A 12689-nucleotide genomic window follows, 5' to 3' on the forward strand; every position below is an offset into this window, starting at 1 on the left:
GCATCTCTATAATTCACCACACTCATTTTCTATAGGGTTCAGGTCAGAGGAAAGGGACAGCCATGGCAGAATCTTAATTTTGTGCTCAGAGACCTATTTTTTTTTGATTTCGATGTTTGTTTTGGATTATTGTCCTGATGGAAGATCCAACCCTGGCCCATTATAGGATTTCTAACAGAGGAGGTCAGGTTTAGATTTTATTTATTTTGGTATTTGTTAGAATCCACAATGTCATGATATCCAGGAACTCCGGCAGAAAAAAAACAGGCCCACAACATTAAAGATCCAGCAGTACTGTATATGTAACCCTGGACATGGGGTACATTTTATCCCTGTTTGTACTTAACCCATCTGGTGTTTTTAATTTCATCTGACCAAAGAAACCAGTGCCATCTGAAGTTCATCAGAAGTTTGTGTCTGATAATCGAATATGTTTGATTTTGGAGGAGCATGGGTAATTTTTCTTGAAACCTCCCAAACAATATGTGATGATATGTGGGGCTGTATGGTGGAAATGGTGATTTCCAATGCTTTAGCTCTTTTCTTAGATTCATTTTCTATTTTATGAAGTGGAACAATTTTGTTCTGCACATCAGAACTATTTTCTTTGGTTTTACTCCTTGTGATGGATGATTAAGGGTATTTGTTCTTTGTGTTCCTCATATTTATAATTCCTTGGAACAGGAAGTCATGGCTGGACAATTTCATGCTCCTTGTCACCCTGGTGTGCAAAAAAAAAATAATAATATCAACGGTAATATATGCTTCAGAAATATTTTACTCAAAATAATTTCTAGGGGTGCCAATAATTGTGTCCAACATGCATTGGAGAACTTTCAATTGTTTTGCTTCTGTGATATGTTAGATTTTTATTATTTAGTTATTTATTTATAAGTTTGTAGTTAATAGTTATTTAATAGTGAGAGTGTGACCAAAAAAAAACCTTTTGTTTTTCCGCAAGGCAATTTTACAAATAGCCTTGCATTCAGTATCACACACCCTTTTATTGAATAATTTCCCTCACAGTCGATCCACTTAACCTCTGCTTATGAGACCCATTTGCCGTTCAATGCAGCTAAATATTTGGGTGTATGAAACTTTTTGTCATGGCTGCTGCTCTCCAGTCACCAACTAAGACTTGTTTAAAGATATTCAAGGCTGAGTAAAGAACTCTTTGATGAAGCAACAGTAGAAATGTGGTAAACAACAACCTACAACGCTTCATCTTCACTGAAGAGTTGACTGGAGCATTTCAAACAGGACCCTGTTTCTTTTACAGTGTACCACAATGCCAAAGTGGAACCTGATTAGTGCACTATAACCTGAACTCTTATTCATACATCAACTTGACATCCTCATTTTACTCTTGTTTTTGTTCTAAAGGGAGCTCCCAGAGGCACTTTATTGCCAATCTACCACGTCTCTCCATCACCACAACATTGTAAGCCTCTTTGAATTTACCGGTAACAGCTTCCAAGTTCCAGTTGTTTAAAGGCTGTTAAAAAACACAACAGCTCATTACGCACACTTCATTGTGGTAATGAAAACAATGAATGGCAGTTTGTTTTTTGAAAAGGTGTCAATACACTCTAAAAAACGCTGGGTTGTTTTTTCAACCCAACTGCTGGGTTGAGGCCGTTGGATAGGACTTTGGGATGTTTTAACCCAAGTTTGGGTTGAAAATAACTATCTTTTTTAACCCAGCGGGGGTGGGTTGAGGACGCGGACGTGAAGGAGAGCACGCACGTCACGTCAAAATCGTACGTCTCTCCAGTGCGAGCAGCCGCCATTTTCTCAGCGTGATAGAAGCAAGAAGCGAGTGAAAGACTATGGTAAGTAACGTTAAATATTCAAAATGTAAAGTTATCTTTTATTGTTTACCCGGTTGTATGAAAGGCGGAAGGTTTTATGAAAGGCGGAAACAAAGGAGCTTAACGTTATATCTAACGTTATATAAAAAAAAACGGACGCGGTTTTCGCCTCGGACACGGAGGTCTTAACTGCCTCATGTAACGTTACTGAACGGAGGATGTACTTTTAATATAACGTCTGTGAATGTATTTTGTCATATTTACATAAGATTTTACATTATCTGTTCTCTTTGAGGCGTTAACAGACGGTTATGGTCACGGTTACGCTCATGTGAATTTGTCTTTTTTTTTCGCGGTTAAACTGAATGTATGTTTGTCTCCTAAAGGAAAAGGCATTGTGTAGTAAAGACTAGCATAATTATTTTGAGGCTGTTAAAGTGGTAACTGTTAAAAGTATGTTTTACATGTAATGTTTCAGACTTGTCCAGCTCCTGTCTTCATTGTCCTCGCGCTGAGAGTTAAAGACACAGAAGCTGTTTGTGTGAGGAGTCACAGACCTGTGTGAGGATGAGGAGGAGGTGTTCTTCTGAAGAGAGGGACAGACGGTTTAAGGAGAGTAAACTTCAGAATAACATCAAGTTTTCTTTATTTTTACTAAGACTAAAATAATGTGTGTGGTTTTTTTTTAGATGTTGAAATCCAGAGACAAGATAACTTCATTCTTTTGAGACTGATGTAAGTTAAATTATTATTACTTTTTTTTTTTTAGAAAATTTATGTTTCTGTTGTGTCCTGCCTGTTAACTTCACATTTTGATGCAAAAACAGTGTGATTTTATATATGTATGTATGTATATGTTAATATTTTATTGAAGCCATTGATGTCCCTCTTTGCAGAACTCAAACTAACTGGAGTTAAGGACACAGAAGTCTGCTTGTGTGAGGAGGTGGTTTTCTCAGCTTCTTCTGAAGAGAGGGAAAGATCGTTTAAGGCAAGTAAACTTCATAATTTCATGTTATCAGTTGTTGTTTTTTTACTAAGAGTAAAATAATGTTTGTTTTTTGTTTTTGTAGATGTTAAAAGCAAGAGACATGGGAGAGCATCATTCCTTTGAGATTTTATGTAAGTTATTTTTAGAAAATAAATGTTTCTGTTGTCTCCTGCCAGTTTACTTCACATTTTGATGCAACAACAGTGTGATTACGTGCTCATTTCATTAAAACCATTGATGTCTGTGTTTTTTATTGCAGAACTCAAACCAACTTTGGAGTTGTCTGATTTGGAGAGTCATTATTCTTGGTCTGCGCTCTTAGAGGTAAAGTTCACACAAAAAATCATTTACTTGCCCACAAGTCATTCCAAACCTATAAGACTTTTGTCTGTCTTTACAACATAAATTAATATATTTTTAGTTTTCTCATAATATTTGTTAATCCATTTATAGTTTAGATAATCAGTATTTTCAAGCTTCATAAATATAGTTATTGTAGAAGTAAATTCTGATATTTATATATGAATACATCTTAAATTATATGATAGCAAACATGTATGTTCAAAATAAAATATTGGTCTCCCAGACCAGCAATGGAGGACACAAAAAGAGAATATTAAATATATTCATATGTTTTCCAAAAAATTAACAGAGTTTGTATGAGTCTGGAAAAACATGGGGAGAGTAAATTATGAACATTTTAATTATTTGGTGAACTAACGGTTTGAAGAGCAGCCCTCCATGTACATGAATATTGTGAGGTATGTGAATGTCATGTCTGTTTTAATGTTTCAGTAAAGAAGCTTTCTGAAAGCAATATTTATTCAAACAGTATTGCATGTCCTCACACTAGTGCTGCCATTATAGCATTCTGGAGCGCTGTGGTGGACTGAGACATTAAACAACCGCACAAAGTGTTGAAACTTTAAAACCGATTATTTACCTATCCTTACGGATGTGAATACACCTCTACCTGAAAATGGATAGTTTAATTAAATGTTTAATTTTTTCAAATGTGTTTCTCTTAGGCCACTGATGAAGAACAGGCGGTGACTGGGATGAATGCTGGTCAGAGAGGAGAATCTTCTTTCCCCTAAACTGATGCAGCGGTGGTTTTAAAGGAGGACGCTGCCCTGGATGAAGTAGAAGATGTCAGATGCTGTGCTGATGGGGTTTCTTCATGATTACATCAGTTATGCTAAAGAGATCATGAAAATTGACCGTGATGCATGATCTGTATTCATGGACAATGAAACAAACTGTAAGTGTATAATTTGTTAAAAAAAAAAAGTTAAATGCTTTTTCTGTGTTGTTCAGTAGAAAAGTTTACACTCTGTCATTCATACACCTGCTCACATTCTTTCACACACACACACATGCGTCTGTTAAATGTTATAATATCAAAGTTAGTGTTGTGATTTATTTGTGTACTGTCATGCCAGAATAGTTGGAAAAAAAACTAACTAATTGTAAATTTATTGTATGTGTTTTCGTATATTTTTATACAATATATACAATTGAACAAAGTCCAATTTGATCTTAAGTTATATTCATCAAATGTTCAATGCTTTGTTTATGAACTCTGTAGCTGTTAATGCCATCCTTTTCTGCATTTCTTCTAACATGTTATTTTTTGACTTTTCTCTTGTTTTTAATAAATATTTTCCTTTTGGTAATTATTATTTGTGTGTAAAAGTGATATTTAAAATGAACAACATTTGTAGGTTTAATGCCTAGCTCAATTTGGGTTAATTTTAACGTAGAAATGCATTGTTTCCCCACATGGCTGCACTCTGCGAGTTTATTTTCTGCCAGCAGGAGGCGCTAAGAGCGGGAGAGGTAGGTTTCTCCGGTAACGGCTGCAGAGCGGTGCTGAGCTCACAAACGCTGCCTTATCAAGCACATTCGAAATGATATCGAACATTTTCTAAATACAGTAGTTTTCCTTCTGAAATACAGTGATAAAAAAAACACCCGCTCTGTTTTTTTAAACCCTGCAATATAGTCATTTTAAACCATAAAAAAGGCAACCCAGCAGGCTGGGTTAAATATGATAACCCAACTGGTTGGGTTAAAACAACCCAGCGCTGGGTTCGTCCCTTTTTGACCCAGCGCTGGGTTGTCAAAATAACCCAAATTGGGTTGTTTTCAACCCAGCAGTTTTTAGAGTGTAATTTTTATTATTTGCACTAAAGATGTGATGGGAATTGTGGGCAACTTCCTTATGCTGACATGCCTTATTTTCTAGCTCAGGTTTGCTAATGTTAATTAGCACAGAAAGCATCATCTATCAGCCCCACCATCAATCTCTTGCTCTTTCTCTCTCTCTCTCTCTCTTCTTTCCAGGAGAAGATTGGAATTTTTATGAGTAGCAATTGCGAAGCAACATTCCACACTCAAGTGTAGCTATATGAGGAGCTTGGTATGTTTGTGTGAGTATAAGAAATAATAAGAAAGACAGATATATAGGGAAATACAGGGTAAAGGAGGTAATGTGAAATATGGGTGTCTGAATCTGAGGACTAAAAGAAAGTCAAGTGACTTAGAGACTAATAAGTTATATTATGTGTATTATGTTTTGAAAAGTCTCTAAGTTTAAGAGCTTCTTAGAATGGGTTACATTTACTGAAATCTAACATACTTCATTCATTTAAAATTACTCTATATTGTCAAAACTAATAGTGTTAAGAAATATACATACAATAAGAAAGAACAAATTTAGCTGATATGTGTGAAATTTTCCCTAAGAAACCTTATTTATTGTGCAGCCTTTATCTCACGCTCTGCTTCTCACATACACAAACAGAAAGAAAGTGAGGTAAAGCACTTTTTCTTTTCAAGAACATTTCTCCTCTTTCCTGAGGCAAACCCTGATGATTAATCACACAATTCAGAGAAAGTGCTACATAAGATGTTTACGCCATCAAACATCACATTCATTTTTCATGGCCAGCAGCCATGTCAATGTACTCACTAGATCCCACCTATCCTCTAACCCTAAAACCCTCCCTTCACCTGGTCGCCATGATTTTGACAAGTAAGACATGTTCTTGGATCAACATTATTGTCCTAAAATATGGACTTAACCCAATCCCTGCCTCTAAATGGTGAGTGTGATTTCACCAAGTAGCCTATGTTCCTGGATCAACATCCTTGTTTATCCTGGAACAACATTCCAATCAACCAATCAGAGTAGATTCAATTTTTTTGAAAATATCTGTTTTGGCGTACAACAAAAATTATGTGCTTCTACACTCAATTAACAAGTTAATCAGCTATTCTTTTCCTCTGATTTTAGGAATACATTATTGGTAAGATTAAATTTAGGGGTAGGGATTGGATTAAATCTATATTTTTGGACAATAATGTTAATCCAGGACCATCAGAAGATGTTTATCCAGGAATGTGTCTTGGCAAAATCACGGCAACCACTCCTAAACCTAACCCTACCCATAAATTATTCCTAAAATCAGTGGGAAATGATAGCTCACTAACAAGGGTTTAGAAGCACCTAACCCTGATTGTAAGCTCAAAACAGATATTTCCTGAAAAGTTTTGGATGTTGACCCGGGAACATGTTGAACTTGGTAAAATCACGCTCGCCCCTTCACCCACTCCTCAGAAAGCCTTGCAAAGGTTCAGTGATAAGGTTTTGCTACAAAATGGATAAAATGTGTGTGTTGTTCACACACTACAGCTGGTGCCAGACTGTATTAGACTTCCTCCACTGCAGGGAAACTAAATCATTCGCTGTACATGCCATTTGTGCAACTTTTTTAAGTAATTATTGGAGCAAACAACTGGACTAATTTATATATTGCTGAGTGGACTGGGAGTTACACAGACCTGGGAATACTGACAGCTCGAGTAAATGAGAGTACTGGACAAGCGAATCAAAGGGTGATGAATGGAACATTTTCTTTTTAAATAACCTGTTAGTGTGGCAGCTATATCCATTTGCTGCAATTACAAAAGCCATAAAGATCTACAAAAGAGATCTGGTACTGGTTCCCCAACAACGCTTACTCTTAGCGCGCTAAGAAGACTCAAAATATATATCTTACCAAAGTTGTTTATGTTCTTAAATGTGTTCCCCGAAATGTCCCTTAGGAAGCTTCTTAACACGGTTGTTGTAACACGCTGCCTCTTACGTTTGACGTTACAAAGGCGCTGTCCCAAGAGAAGGTGCTGAATTAGTTGGCATCGATTGCTCAGGAATCGATTTTCCACTTCACGCGAAGGTGCATTACAGCGTTAAGAAAGACAACACGTTCTATGCAAATGAAACATTCCAGTAACATTTATTTTAACATAGTTTAAGTTATCAGTAAAATATAGACTATTAATTAAATTATCAAATGGTCAGTAATATGTTCACATGATATGTTGTGACAGAAGAACCGGGTATTCCTCGCTAATCATCCACCCTCCTTATCCCGTTGTGCCGCTTCTTGACATGGGTTTAACGACTTCAAAAAATTATGTAATACACTTTTGTATTACTGGCAAGATACTTCACAATCAAAAAGCAAAATTCCGCCACGTTAGCCTGGCAAGCACAGGTCTGAGAAGGTCCAGCAGCTCCATAATGAGTTGTCTTGGGAGCCAATTATTATTATTTTTTATATATATAGCCACTTCAGGCAAAATGTCAAAAGGACTTAAGTTTTGCCGGAAAAAAAAAAAAAAAAAAATTACATGGACTAAATGACTCTGCGTCCGGCTCCGTCTTTGATTCAATACAAGGACACGTTGGATCGCTGCCATAGTTGGTTGCTTACTGGACACCACCATGCTTACCCATTTATAGATCTTAGCCATTTAGAGCCAAAAAGTTTGCCAAATTTTAATTATCAAAAGTGACTGGCAATTTAAACACTTTAATGACATTACAAAATAGCCTAGGCTAATTACCACCGTATAAGTTATAATACAAAATAAAGTCAACTTCATAAATAGACCTGTATCATTTGCAAACATATTTTATTATTAGTCTTAAAATTTTAATAATATAAAATCATTGTTGAGCCACAAAATTGTCAACATACCATAGTTTGACTTGTACTGCGCTGCGCTGATTTCTAAAGACTGCTGTACAGTAGCGTCTTGAGCTCAAACAATGCTAAGAGAGACTTTACGAATGGTCCAGACCAACCTTTACGAAAGTGTGACTTAAAGAGGATATACTTAGCGTACGAACGTGTCGGGAATCGTGCCATAACGTTAAGAGAGAGGTAAAAGAATAGGTTAAGAACTACTTAGTGATAAGAATGTTTTGGGGAACCGGGCCCTGATCAATAGATATATTTATTTGACTCTCTGTCTGTCCTTAGATATGTATTCTGCCTGAATAGCCTCCTTCAAAGTTTTCAATTTTTCCCTTCATATTTTTCTAGTCGGGCTACATTCCTTGCCACTTCTAATGTAATTTGGTTCCCACAGGACCAGAGAGAGATTTATGAGTAGTATTAGTGCATTAATATATTAGTTATGTTCTTTTTTTTGATTAGTCCCATTGACTGTCTACTGGTCAAACTGTTAACAGAATGTCTGAATTAGGTCTGTGAATTTGCATACTGGCCCTTTGAGAGACAGTAAATGTCCTCTCCACTCGGATAAAGCAGGAAGAGAAGAAGAAGAGAGATGAGAGCATTTCATGTATGTTTCAGAAGTACTAAATGTTTCATCAAGAAAGCAAATTTTGTCAAAATTTAAGGATGCTTCTTCATTTCTTCCAAGGCAGAATGATCTCAGATCAAGGTCTGCTTTTGTTCTTCACCTTTGCTCATCTGTGTTAGGTGGTGCACATCAGTGTTTTAAAGGGGATTCTAAAAATTAACAACTCTATCATCAGAATTTTGTATGGAGTGGAACAGTGTCACTTTCCACCATAACAGTGCTCTGCTGTCTGGTCACATCCAATTCTATGATCTGTTTAATATCTATTGTGCTTCAATGTCTGCAGTGCTAGCATCTTGTTATCTGGTTCTTTGCTCACCTGCATCCCCTGATCTACATTTTCTTGACTAATCTGAACCTAAGTTGTCATCCAAAGCCTGATCCATTGTCTCATTTCACCCTGCCAAATCTATTGCCACCATAAAACACTGTGGGAACATTTCTTCGTTCATTTACATAAGAGTCTGGGACAGAAGACAGTTCTAGGATTGCAGTCTTAAGAGGTGCTCAGCGCCCTGCCTGGAAATGAGCTGTGACTTATGGACTGGGGACAGCCTGTCATCATTTACTCACATTTTTGGTGCTCCAAACTCAAATGACTTCTTCTGTGAAAAAAAAAAAAAAAAAGGCAATTTAGAAAAATCCTACAGAAAAAGAATACGTCTTTCAAGCTCCAAAATGCAAAATTAAATAAACAAGCACTTGAGTTTGTAATGACATGAGGGTGAATAAATGACAGAATTGCTTCACGTGTGATTTGTTGTTGTTGGTCTGCCTGAGCTGAATCTGTTCTAACATTATGTAAATCCCTAGGCTGCACTAGTGATCCAGACAGGAAAAGAGTTTGTCGTTCAGGCCCCCAGAGGTGATTACCACAACTTAAACTCCATAGTCAGGCAAAAAGGGTCTCTGCATGCATAAATATGCACACACATATGGATACAACCCTCGATTCACAAACAACTAGTATTATCCTTGACTTGTCTAGTTACATCTATTTTCCAACTTAATGAAATCAAATCACTATTTTACTATCACATCACCAACAGCACATGTGCCATGGTGAGTGAAATTCTTGAGAAAAGACAGTCCTGGATACAATTTACTTACAGACACTATATAATTTTACATGCTTACAGAAAATATACACAACTGAAACTGGACAATATACAACTGGATATCCCATTATACATAGTATACAATTAGACATACTTTACAGTTAACAATACACATTATGTACACAATATAAATTTTTTATCTCGCTCTGAACTATCAATGAAAAGCTGTGCTGTTATTGAAGAATTTTTTTTTTTACTTTTCTTTACGTATATATTATCAAATCATAAATCAAAACAACTTGAAATCCCTAATACCTAATGAGAGGCACAAACGAGGACCTTTTCTAAAATTTAGTGCCATTACCACACTGTACCTATGTGTGTGTGTGTGTGTGTGTGTGTGTGTGTATGTATGTATGTATGTATGTATGTATGTATATATATATATATATATATATATATATATATATATATATATATATATATATATATATATGCAAAGGTAATGGTACATTTGTGATAGGAATTTATCTGTTATGTTTACAGATATTTCCTTAAAACCTAAGGAATATATATAATATAACCTATAATATAAATATAATTATAATTAAATTAAATTAAATGACAGTTTAGTATATTTCTATATTAATTACAGTACATTGCACCCTATTTTTATAGACTTTTTTTTTTTTCATTGTAAACAAGCAAATGCCACTTTGAATATGGGTGTGTCCAACCTATTTGCATGTGCAGATGTTTGCATAATTATTCACATTACATGTAGAATTTTCCTAGAAAACAGCCCATATAGCGAACACAGAATGTACAAGCAAATTTGTACCATTTATTTAGGACCTTAGTAAATCAGGCCATTTTCACAGTAATATTTCTATTTTAACAGCTTCTTCTGATCATTTTAGGTTTACTGAAAAAAGAAAAGAAAAAAAAAGATCAATGAACAATGTAGACAGCCAATAAAAGTAATTGTCGAGCTTTCCTCCCTTTTTAGCATGGTTTCCACCCTGCCTCTTTTCTGCCATCTGGTTGCATCCTGAGTTATGATCAGCACAATGGAATCAAATTAAATTAATCAACATTGTTAGCCTGAGCATTCAAATTGATTTACAAGCCTTGCTCTGAACTATAAATGTAGCTGTGTCAATTGAGACATTCTTTCTCATTCTGTCTGAGTCCGTATAGCGGTACTCCTCCCACTTTCTCCCCAATCTCTCTCTCCCTAATCCTTCACTTTGTTTGGTCATTGACAGGGTGTTATTAATTAACAAAGTTCATCAGTGGTGGCTGCCTTCATTTGTTTTCCTGTCATTAATCCTGCAATACTTTGCATGCTCTGGGAACAGAAATTGCCATTAATAATACCATCTGATCTGCATGCAGTGGTCATTTTTAATTATTATAAATTTTCCTCTGCAGCTTAAAAGGACTGGAGTCAAAAAATCTAGCAGGAGAAAGAAAATAAAGAAAAAAAAAAAAAAACATGTCTAACAGTAACAGAACACTAATAGAGAAACATTGCAGCAGAACATCTCAATCAAAGATAATAAATCCATTCTCCGACGTCCGACATGGGTAACATCAGCCAGAACGTATGAGCTCAATTATCAGAAAAACCAACAGATGTTTGTTGACACCCGAGGCAAATTATTAGAATTTATTATGAGAGAAAAATAAACAAGATAGACACAGAATTTATTTTGGGGGGACAAAAAAAATATATTAATATTATTTGTTTTTAGATTATATTCATAATAATAATAAGAAATGTTTCTTGAGCAGCAAATCAGCATAATTAAATAATTTAATAATTTCTGAAGGATCATGTGACTGAAGACTGTAGTAATGGCTGCTGAAAATTCAGCTTTTCCATTACAGGAATAAATTACATTTTAAAATACTTTACATAGAATACTGTAGGAGATGCAAGAATCATACACATTACTGATTAATAGACACAATTCACACAACACCTGCACACACATACATACATGGTTATTAGGTATGTTCCCCTTTAAGAAAGGGAGTTATTTTTTGATGTGCTGTTTTAGTGCAGATTAAATAAACCTGACCACTGAGCTTTCAGTTCCAATCCTGCCTCTGTGAATCTTTGCTAGAACAAAAGCTACATTGGTGACCCCGAGACCGAACAAATTGTTTTTTTGTGATGTCGACCAACACTGTTGATCTCTAAAGCTGCTGGAGTTTTGGGAGCTTCAAGTGGTCATGTGGTTCACTCAAGCATCACATTATGGGACATCACCGCAGACAATACAAAATATTATTATATCGTGGCAGCCCTCAGCTGCTCCACAGCCACGCAAGTGATCAGCATACTGGAAAATACCTCAACTCGGGATAAATATTCTACACTGAAGACATATTTGTTAAATATGTACAGTTTTTCAGTGACTGAAAAAGCAGGTAATTTACTTTCCCTGCTTAGCCTCGGAGATTCAAATCCATCTGTGTTAGTGGATCACATGATAGCACTCCTTGGAGAGCATAAGCCATGCTTTTTGTTAAATGAGTTGTTCTTACAACAACTACCAGAACATGTTCCTACAGCTCTAGCAAATACTACAGTGAATGATTGCAAGGATCTGGCACAGTTGGCAGATGAATTCCATGCAGTATCACATAAATGTATGGCAACTGAGTCAGTGGCTACATCTGTATACCCTGTCATGAGCAGCAAGCTCCTGCAATGCGGCAATCAACCTGGCAAAGACTCTGTACCTTTCACGCTTGTTTCGGGGTGAAAGCCAAAAAGTGTCGTCCTCCTTGTGCGTTCATTGAGTCCCGCAGCATGCTTACAGTTAGTAGTATAGTAGCATACAACACTGAACACCTGCTGTTCATCATGACTCGTTATCAGACTGACATTTCTTGTATGATACGAGAGCACAGGTTTGTGCCCTGTCTGCGTCACCAGAGGACAAACACTTGGGTGAGGTTGGCCCGCCACTTCAGGCAGTCAAAGCAAAAATACATACATATGGCAATAGGCCGGTACCACTGTGATTCAGCAGACCATTTTTTACATGGGAGTGTGTGTTGTAGGACAGATGTGAGTAGGCCCCTTCTGGAAAAAGACTTCCTGTGTGCTAATGGACTGTTGGTTGATTTGAAAAA

General features: G+C 36.2%; 2 long non-coding RNA genes across 2 annotated transcripts; both read left to right on the plus strand.

Annotated features, from left to right (window-relative positions):
- The first annotated feature begins 1588 nt into the window (after positions 1 to 1588).
- On the plus strand, positions 1589 to 2805 carry LOC128016696 (uncharacterized). The gene is made up of 3 exons (XR_008184258.1): positions 1589 to 1832; positions 2290 to 2546; positions 2708 to 2805. It is a non-coding gene; the product is annotated as an uncharacterized LOC128016696 (long non-coding RNA).
- A 77-nt stretch (positions 2806 to 2882) lies between these two features.
- Positions 2883 to 4969, plus strand: LOC128016695 (uncharacterized). Its single transcript, XR_008184257.1, has 3 exons — positions 2883 to 2933; positions 3062 to 3126; positions 3831 to 4969. It is a non-coding gene; the product is annotated as an uncharacterized LOC128016695 (long non-coding RNA).
- The last annotated feature ends 7720 nt before the right edge of the window (positions 4970 to 12689 follow it).

The sequence above is a fragment of the Carassius gibelio genome, chromosome A7, assembly GCF_023724105.1.
Source record: "Carassius gibelio isolate Cgi1373 ecotype wild population from Czech Republic chromosome A7, carGib1.2-hapl.c, whole genome shotgun sequence".
In the NCBI taxonomy this organism is placed as follows: domain Eukaryota; kingdom Metazoa; phylum Chordata; class Actinopteri; order Cypriniformes; family Cyprinidae; genus Carassius; species Carassius gibelio.